The sequence below is a fragment of the Palaemon carinicauda genome, chromosome 39 (genome assembly GCF_036898095.1).
Source record: "Palaemon carinicauda isolate YSFRI2023 chromosome 39, ASM3689809v2, whole genome shotgun sequence".
In the NCBI taxonomy this organism is placed as follows: domain Eukaryota; kingdom Metazoa; phylum Arthropoda; class Malacostraca; order Decapoda; family Palaemonidae; genus Palaemon; species Palaemon carinicauda.
Window position 1 is genome coordinate 1,719,250 of NC_090763.1, and position 10,000 is coordinate 1,729,249.

At 34.5% G+C, this 10,000-nt stretch overlaps 1 long non-coding RNA gene across 1 annotated transcript in view; it reads left to right on the top strand.

Annotated features, from left to right (window-relative positions):
* LOC137631455 (uncharacterized) overlaps positions 1–10,000 on the top strand; it is a 113,952-nt gene that overhangs the window by 30,382 nt on the left and 73,570 nt on the right. Inside the window, exon 2 of the long non-coding RNA XR_011041889.1 lies at positions 215–252. This is a non-coding gene — a long non-coding RNA (uncharacterized lncRNA). The remainder of the gene's footprint in view (positions 1–214; positions 253–10,000) is intronic.

The window sequence follows — 10,000 nt, forward strand, 5'->3', positions numbered from 1 at the left end:
TTCAAATACTTAATTTTCTCTAGTAGTATAAAATGGAAGCAAATAATCCATTGAATACATTTCATATATGATATGCCATGTTTTGAAATATTAGGCATAAGTAGTAATTCTCTTAATTTCCTTTTATTTCATACATCATTTGTGTGATGTGTTTGCATCTTCGTTATTACTTAAGTTTTCATAAACTTAACTCTTGCCCTTATCTCTTTTCCAGGTATGTTTGCCTTGGCTGGTTATGGTTGAATAAGAAAGGTTAGTGAGAATTGTTTTCTCGATTTTGATTATAATATCATCCTAGTGTTTAGGGCATATTGTCAATTTATTATCATTAATTATATTTTCCTAGAATTTCTCGGCCATAGTGTCAATTTATTATCAAATGTGTTTATACGTTGAGTTGGGATACCTTAACCTGATGAAAGTCTGTGCGTAGCACCATGATCAGCAAAGCTGTACTAGTTAGGGCCACCTCTACCAGGTTGGTTTGCTGTGAGTGATCAGACAAAAGTCTCCCACTATTACCATTCCACATTGGTCAGCGTGTTGATGAAAATTGGCTAAATCTCAGACATGAATGAAGACATGTTTGAGACCGTTGGAGAGGACTAGAAGTGACTGCATTTATTGTTGTTGTGTTATCATGGGGTTTATAATCATCATATGGTACTAGTACTCTGCAGAACAAAGGCCTCAGACATACCCCTCCACTTCCGTCCTATGGTCTTATGCCAGTCCATACCCGTAAACTTTCTTAGTTCGTCAATCTATCGTCTTCTCTTTCTTCCCTTGCTTCTTTGGCAATCTCTAGGGACCCATTTTGTTATTCTTAATGTCTATTTATTATCTATTCATCTCATTATATATATGTCCTGACCATGTTCATTTATTCTTACGTGTTAGAATATCCTCTACGTTAGTTTTCTCTCCAATCCATGTTGCTCTTTTTCTGTCTCTTAGTGTTATACCCATCATTATTCTTTCCATAGCTCTCCGAGTTGTAACTAGCTTATGTTCTGAGGCTTTAGTAAGGCTCCAAGTTTCTGAGGCATAAGGTAAAACTGGAAAGACCGTCTCATTAAATTATTTTCTTTATAGAGTAAGTGACATTTATATTGTTTATAGGGAAGGTAAAATAGCTCTGAAAATCTCGTTTAAAGGAGCTGGATTGTATATAACCAGTTTTATCATTTTTCAAATATAATTTTGGGGTATGATTTTCAGAGTTTGATTTCCAGGGCAGTAGTTTACAAAAAATGTTTTCGCTTAAACATGCATAATTGACGAAATGTGTATTGCTAATAACTTTATTGAAGAGGTAAACAGCCTTCTGTTAGCTTTTATCAACTTATGAGTATATGTTTGTTTCATTTTTTTAATTACTTTACACAAATTAGGTTCACAAAACCAATTTACTGAAATAGGATAAATTGAAAGTTTAAAATTCAATGCAAAATTAAAAAAATTACTGATGCACGCCAAGGAAATGAGTTTAATTTTCAGAACTCCCAAAAGACTTGCAAGAATACCAAACATGCGGGCGAGTAAAATGCTGGAGAATAAGAGATCTAATTTTTGATATTTAAAGCCATCCCTTCTCCTTGAACACTCCTCGGGCTGTTGGAAAGTAATAACACTAACGAAAAAGCGTCCGAGGATAACACTAACCTAAAAGCGTCCCGGGGAGCTTCTTGTAAATACGAAAATGAAATTTGTTCTGGGAAGGAAATATGCGACTTTTTGGGGAGTCATCAAGATGCTGGTTTGGGGCTGAAAGGGCGAGAGGAAATTCGCCCGAACTCTAACAAGAGAGAAATAGTAAAGCCTGAAATGAGTAGGATATGTAGACCGTCTCTCTCTCTCTCTCTCTCTCTCTCTCTCTCTCTCTCTCTCTCTCTCTCTCTCTCTCTCTCTCGGGATTCATTTCCTAGTAATTTTCCTTATATTCAATCCTCCTAAGGGGTCGGCCATAAGTGCAACTCGAACAGTACCCTGTAGGAATTACTTAAGGATCTTGGCATATACTGTAAAAATAATTTTAAGTGTTTATACATATACTGCAGGAATTACTTTAAGGATCTTTGCATATATTGTAGGAATTCATTTAAGGGTCTCTGATACATCGTCGGAATTACTTTGAGGTTTTTGATACACTTTAGGAATTATTTAAGGATCTTTATAGACACTGTAGGAATTACTTTAAGGGTCTTTGCGGACACAGTAGGGGTTACTGAGGATCGTTGCATATACTGTAGGAATTACTAAGGGATCTTTGCGTATACTTTAGGAATTACTTTAAGGATCTTTGCATAAACTAAGAATTGCTTTATGGATCTTTGCAGACATTGCTGGAATTACTAAGGGATCTTTGCAGACACTATAGGAATGACTTGAGGATCTTTGCATATACTGTAGGAATTACTTTAAGAGTCTTTGTAGATACTGTAGTAATTACGTAAGGATCTTTGCAAACACTGTAGGAATTACTTTAAGGATCTTTGCAGACACTGTAGGAATTACTAAGGGATCTTTGCAGACATTGTAGGAATTACTAAGGGATCTTTGCAGACATTGTAGGAATTACTGAGGGATCTTTGCAGACACTGTAGGAATTACGTAAGGATCGTTCATATACTGGACGAATTACTTTGGGTGTCTTTGCAGACACTGTACGAATTACTTAAGGATCTTTGCATTCACTAAGAATTACTTTAAGGGTCTTTGCAAACAATGTAGGAATTACTCAAGGATCTTTGCATACCCTATATGAATTACTCAAAAGATCTTTGCATTCACTGTAGGAATTACTTGAGGATCTTTGCATTTACTGTAGGAATTACTTTTAGGGTCTTTGCAGACACAGTAGGAATTAATTTAAGGTTCTTTGCATACACTCTAGGAATTACTTAATGGTCTTTGCAGAGTTCCTTTGACCTAGGACCACAATCAATATTGGTTTAAATGTCTCTGCCTCTATTTTCCTCAACTTACTTTCTTACGTCCATCTTTTCTATGACAATGTTTACCATATCAAGGTGCTCTCTCTCTCTCTCTCTCTCTCTCTCTCTCTCTCTCTCTCTCTCTCTTCTATACGATGGTGACGAATGCATGCAATTTCAACCTTGAGTACCATAGTGCGAGCCGTTGTTGTGGTATGGATCTTGACGCTTATTCGGAAGGTCTGTCCGTAATATCTTATTCCTGGACACCGTTTAAGTGTTATTGGGAAGTCTGGAAAGCATTTCGTTACGATACATGCATGTAGTGGGCTACGTGTGGCTGTTTATTGTATTTATTGTTCGGGCGTATATATTGCTTGTCTGTTTTTATGAATGTTTGCATGTATTTCGTATGTAACACATCTGAGTTATATACAGAACTTGTACCTATTTGTAGATTTCTGCATGTAACTTTTGAATGTATGTCTTGGGTGTCAAGGTAAATATATGCATTTTTTCATCGGTTGTTAGATTTGCGTATATGTAGGGCGTATATCTTTATGAATAATTATTTGTATATTTTATTCTTATGTCTTTGTTCTCAATGAATAAAAGGGAGAAAATGGGAGAAGAGGAATTACATATTTAATCCACTAGGGAGAGAGAGAGAGAGAGAGAGAGAGAGAGAGAGAGAGAGAGAGAGAGAGAGAGAGAGAGAGATGAATATATTCATATATATATATATACCTTTTCATTCATTGGAAATTCTTCACATCTGCCAAGTCCTCCATCTTAGAATTTTAAGTACGATAAATATTTATCCAATTACTGTTGTCCCTTAGTATATCACGTAAGCTCTTAACAGCAAATATTACATTTATTTATCATCATCACAATCATGGTCATCATCATTATCCTTTTCCAGTCGTTGAAATTGGCAGCAGTAAATAATAATGAATTGAGGGTAACGTCATTGGCACCCTTGTTCGACGAGTATTTATTAGCAATATTTGTAATATAATATCCTGCTTGCTGACAGCAGCCAGAGTGAAATATTGACAATACTAAAGCGTCATTGTGGATATTGTATTAGCTTTGAGTTATGATATAAATTATGATGACAAGTGATGATTTAAATGGTCGCTACCTCTTCGCATTATCTTATTTCTATTTTCAATTACGTTTTTCTAAGATTTATTTAGCCTTTTATCTGATAGTAATGATCTCCTCAACAGGTCTTATCTTTTCTTGAAAGTGGCTGATTTTATCAACAATTCTTTCGCTTCTGGAATGTGGATTATCTGCTCAGGTGTTCTGATAGTTTCTAGAATGTAGATTTTCTCGTCAGCTGTTCTAATTTTTCTCCCCTGAATCTTAAAAGGTTTCTGCTTTTTTTTTTTTTACCTCTAGATAATTGAATTATCTTCTCAGCAGTTCTTATCCTCCCTGGAAAGTGAACGATAGCTTCATCAGTTCTCATTTGTTCTAGAAGATGAATGATCTCTTTAACAGTTCTTGTCTTTTTTGGTAAGTAGATGACCTCTTCAGCAGTTCTTGTCTTTTCTGGAAAGTGGATGATCTCTTCAACAGTTATTATCTGTTCTCGAAAGGGTATGATCTTTTCCGCAGTCTTGTCTTTTCTGGAAAGGGTGTGATCTCTTCAGCTTTCCTTTTTCTTTTCTGGAAAGTGGATGATCTTTTTAGCAGTCCTTGTCTTTTCCGGAAAGTGGATGATCTCTTTTCTGGAAACTGAATGATTGCATCAGCAGTTCATGTCTTGTTTTGGAAAGTAAATTATCTCTTCAGCAGTCCTTGTCTTTTCTGGAAAGTGGATGAATCTTCATCAGTCCTTTTCATTTTTGGAAAGTGGACGATTGCTTCAGCAGTTCTTGCCTTTTCTGGAAAGTGAATTATCTTTTCAGCAGTCCTTGTCTTTTCTGGAAAGTGGATGAGTCTTCATCAGTCCTTGTCTTTTCTGGAAAGTGGATGATCTCTTCTGCAGTCCTTGTCTTTTCTGGGAAGTGGATGAGCTCTATCAGTTCTTGTCTTTTTTGGAAAGTGGATGATCTCTTCAGCAGTCCTCGTATTTTCTTGAAAGTGGATGTTCTCTTCAGCAGTTCTTATTTGTTCTGAAAAGTATAGGATCTCTTCAGCAGTCCTTGTCTTTTTCGGAAAGTGGATGATCTCTTCAGAAGTCCTTATCTTTTCTAGAAAGTGGATGATTGGGTCAGTAATCCTTGTCTTTTCTGGAAAGTTGATCTTTTCAGTATTCCTTTTCTATCCTGGAAAGTGTATGATCTCTTCAGCAGTTCTTATCTGTTACCGAAAGGGTATGATCTCTTAAGCAGTTCTTGTCTTTTCTGGAAAGTGGATGATCTCATCAACAGTTCTTATCTGTTCCCGAAAGGGTATGATCTCTTATGCAGTTCTTGTCTTTTCTGGAAAGTGGATGATCTCTTGAGCAGTTCGTATCTGTTCTTCGAAGGGTATGATCTTTTCAGCAGTCCTTGTCTTTTCTGAAAAGTGGATGATCTCTTCAGCAGTTCTTATCTGTTCCCGAAAGGGTATGATCTCATAAGCAGTTCTTGTCTTTTCTGGAAAGTGGATGATCTCTTCAACAGTTTTTATCTGTTCCCGAAAGGGTATGATCTCTTATGCAGTTCTTGTCTTTTCCGGAAAGTGGATGATCTCTTGAGCAGTTCGTATCTGTTCTTCGTAGGGTAGCAGTCCTTGTCTTTTCTGAAAAGTGGATGATCTCTTCAGCAGTTTTTATCTGTTCCCGAAAGGGTATGATCTCTTAAGCAGTTCTTGTCTTTTCTGGAAAGTGGACGATCTCTTCAACAGTTCTTATCTGTTCCCGAAAGGGTATGATCTCTTATGCAGTTCTTGTCTTTTCTGGAAAGTGGATGATCTCTTGAGCAGTTCGTATCTGTTCTTCGGAGGGTACGATCTTTTCAGCAGTCCTTGTCTTTTCTGGAAAGTGGATGATCTCCTCAGCAGTTCTTATCTTTTTTCGAAATGGCATGATCTCTTCGTCTTAGCTGGAAAGTGGATGATTGCTTCATTTGTTATTATCTGTTCTGGAAAGGGCCCAAGATGACTGTCTTAACTGTCGTACCTAATGAATTGAAATGATGTTATTCGTCATTGACAGAGGATAGTACTGTTAACTTACTATAGATCGATTACAATATTAATACGTTATATTTTTTCCTTTAAAGATATATTGGCCAAGTCTTTGCATTCTGTTGAATTGTGCCTTTTTTTCTTTATTTGCGGCTGGTGAATAGAGACATTTCATTTTCGTCGCTTTGTCTGTTCTCTTACATGGGATGGTTTTTTTTATGTAGCTTTTGGTTCTTACTTTTGTCAAGTAACTGCTAATTCATGATATATGAAAAATAATAAAGCTTTTATATATATGTATATACTGTATATATATATATATATATATATATATATATATATATATATATGTATATATATATATATATATATATATATATATATATATATATATATACACACACATTGGATGAGTTGGTTTTTTTATGTAGCTTTTGGTTCTTACTTTTGTCCATTAACTACTAATTCATGAGAACAAAAATAGTAATGCTTATATATATATATATATATATATATATATATATATATATATATATATATACATATATATATATATATATACATATATATAATATATTTATATATATATATATATATATATATATATATATATATATATATATATATATATATATATGTATATATATGCATGCCTATATTATCGAAACTAAGGAAGCACGTTTAAAATCAGTGTAGGTATCTGCAAGTGCACCTCTCCGAATTATAGTTGCAAATGGTGGTCCATATCCTGTCCCTAAACGAAAAAAGAAAAAAGATATGGAGAATCATTTGCATTTTAGGGTTGGAATATGGAGCAGGATTTGCATGGAAGTGCGAGCAAGCATTCGCGCTCATTATGATAATGCCCGTAGCCATCCCGTGAGACGTAGGAGTGAGGATGCAGAGTGAAATGACTGCATACAGCCATAATGCCCCACCACTGCAGGTTCGTGCTTCACGGAAACGAGGATTTTGAGAATAGAATTGTGTCTAGTTTATTACGACGTGGCAACCGTTATGCGGTGTGAATCGGCTCCTGGTCGTTATTAGAAGAGTTATTTGGGTTCTGAAAGTGAAGATTGCTTATATATTTTTTCATGTATTTAACCATGGATAGGCAAAAGAGAGGTAGTGAGGAGGGTTTGGGAGGAACCTGTTGGAGGGGGGAGATCGAGACGGAGCAGGGAATTAGATGGCTAGATAAGGTGGCGGATTATATGGAGAGGAGAGGTTTGTTAGAAGGTATTGGAGAGGTCGTATCAGGCAACCGACCCTTTAATGTAGGGGTAAGGGTGGGAAAGAAGAGGTAATCGAGAAATAATATATTTATAAGTTTTCTTGTATTTTTCCATACCTGATGTGTAAATAAATCTTCTTTTGGCAAATATATGGAGATTGAATTAGTTTATATTGCATATATGTAGAGGGCACAAGTTTTTGGTAAATTTCTTCATAGATATTCCGAATTTATATTTAAATTTCTATAATATAAGCCTTTATACCATTGTGTATTTTCAATGTTTAATATAGTTCCGAAGGAAAGCCTCTATATTCAATTTTTTTTTAGTGAGGCAGATATGCACAGACTCGCAGGGGTGCCCTTTTAGCTCGGAAAAATTTCCTAATAGCTGATCGGTCGGAAGTATTTTGGTCCGAATACCATCATTATTTTTAAATAATTACTAAGTAATATGAATCGAAACTTCTCCCTCAGATATAGGTTTTGTCAATAAGTAATGTTAACGAATAAATATATTATAAAGTATTGTGATGGTAAGTCTAAATTTTATAGCAACACCCACCGATTTAACGACAGGAGCTTCTTTTCTGATGCACGCTGCATAATTTTGTGAAATTTGCACACATTTTAACACATATTGGGATAAATCACACCAATCATAAGAAAAATAAGTTATAAACTTTCTATTGAATACCAAAACCTACTAAAACGTGCAATTGCTAAAACTCCCCATTGGTGAAAATTGCGGGTGTGTGTGTGTGTGTGTGTGTGTGTGTGTGTGTGTGTGTGTGTGTGTGTATTAAGATCGCCTGGCCTTATGCAAGACACGGGTTCTTGAGTTGGCAGCTTGTAAGTGAATGTCATTATAATTAACTTTAATTTACTTTGAAAGAGGGAAAACGTTGAGGTAAAATGAGCGTTCTACTGTCAAACACCGAAGCCTGGATGGAAGGGAGAAAGAGGGGTATTGTGGTTGTAACTCGGTGGTGAAATTACGAATTCGTTTAATTGTGTTTTTTTTTTTTATGCAATTTATTCAACACTATAGTATCCTCAAACCGAAATTATTGCTGTTAATAAAATCAAAACCTTTACGAAAAAATAGCAAACCCTCTCAGTACGGACTTACATCAAATGTTAATATTAGATGAATTATAATATACAGACAGAAAATACAGATATGGTAATCAAAACATGAATAGAAGAATTCGCATAACACAAAAGCGCAAAAGCAAAAATCAACACAAGCAAGCAACTTAGTAAATTACTGGAGTAAATTACTGCCTTGTTCTGATTTTTTTTTCCGGTTTTGTGTTGAGCGAATTCTTTTCTTCTATTTCAAGTTATTTTTATGTTTGTGTTTTCATTACCATACATTTATTTTCCGTCTTCGTTAGATTATAATTCATGTTATTTCAATGAAGTTATAATTCTTGCCTCATAAATTGAATTTTATTAATTTATCAAATTAATATTCATTAATTTACGGTAATCAGAAATGCTTTCTTTTAAGATATTGAATACTTTAACCCTGTGTAATTGTCCTTAACCCCCCCGCCCCATTACAATTCTACCAGGGAGAAATCTCCCTAGTTTTCCCTGCGGGAAATTTTGACTCGGGACACTATTCCCTTCTCTTGACCAAAATTTCCCTTACACTCTCCCGGTCACGAAAGTTGAGTCAAACGTAACGACCTAAACAACTGAGTTCAATGTGCTCGTCATTAAGATAATGACTCGGCTATCTCGAAACAGACTTCAGCATTACCAGGATCCGCAATTGTCCATTCTCGATTAGGTACGGTATTAACACAAACGTACGTTCATTGAGGTTTATTCAACAGTCTTATCTTAATGAAGAGTTTGATTTAGCTTAAGGTTATGATGTATAGTGCGGTAGGCTTTCAAATACTGTTCCTCATTTTTTTTTTTACGATTGGAAAGCTTTCTTTCCTAGTGCATAGCTATTCGATGTTCCTAATAGAATCCAATTGATGGCTCATTTAGATGGAGATAAAGGGAGTAGGTATTGATCTTAGATTCCTTTGACAGATTGTAATGAACGTGTTCGGATATAAAAGGGATTTTAGTTATTAAACAACTTTTAACAGATGTAATATTGATATCTACAAGATTTGAATAATTTGATCAATGCGAATCCTCTTGTTATATTGAGTCCTCTGACATTTCTGTGCCTCTAAATTCTAATAATTTTGATACCGACAATGAACGAATAATTGAATAAATCCGAACCCTCATGTTGTATTGAATTCTATAATATTTTTATAATTGTTTATTCTAAGCAATTAGAAGTCATGTGACTGACTGGGAACAAATAAACTTTAAATAAACGAAAATTCATTTTGATATCTGGGTAAATCATTTTACGATCCAAAGGATTCCTTATGCTTGACTTGTGCGTATGTTTTCTTGCATTTTAATTGCCCTGAGATTTGATTTTTTTTTCTTTTAGAATGATTGCTAGATAAGATAAAAAAGAGGGGAGTGAATGCTAAGAATCTGTCACTGGAAATATCTTTTATTAGAGAATATATATATATATATATATATATATATATATATATATATATATATATATATGTATATATATACATATATATATATATATATATATATATATACAGACAAATATATATATATATATATATATATATATATATATATATACACATATATA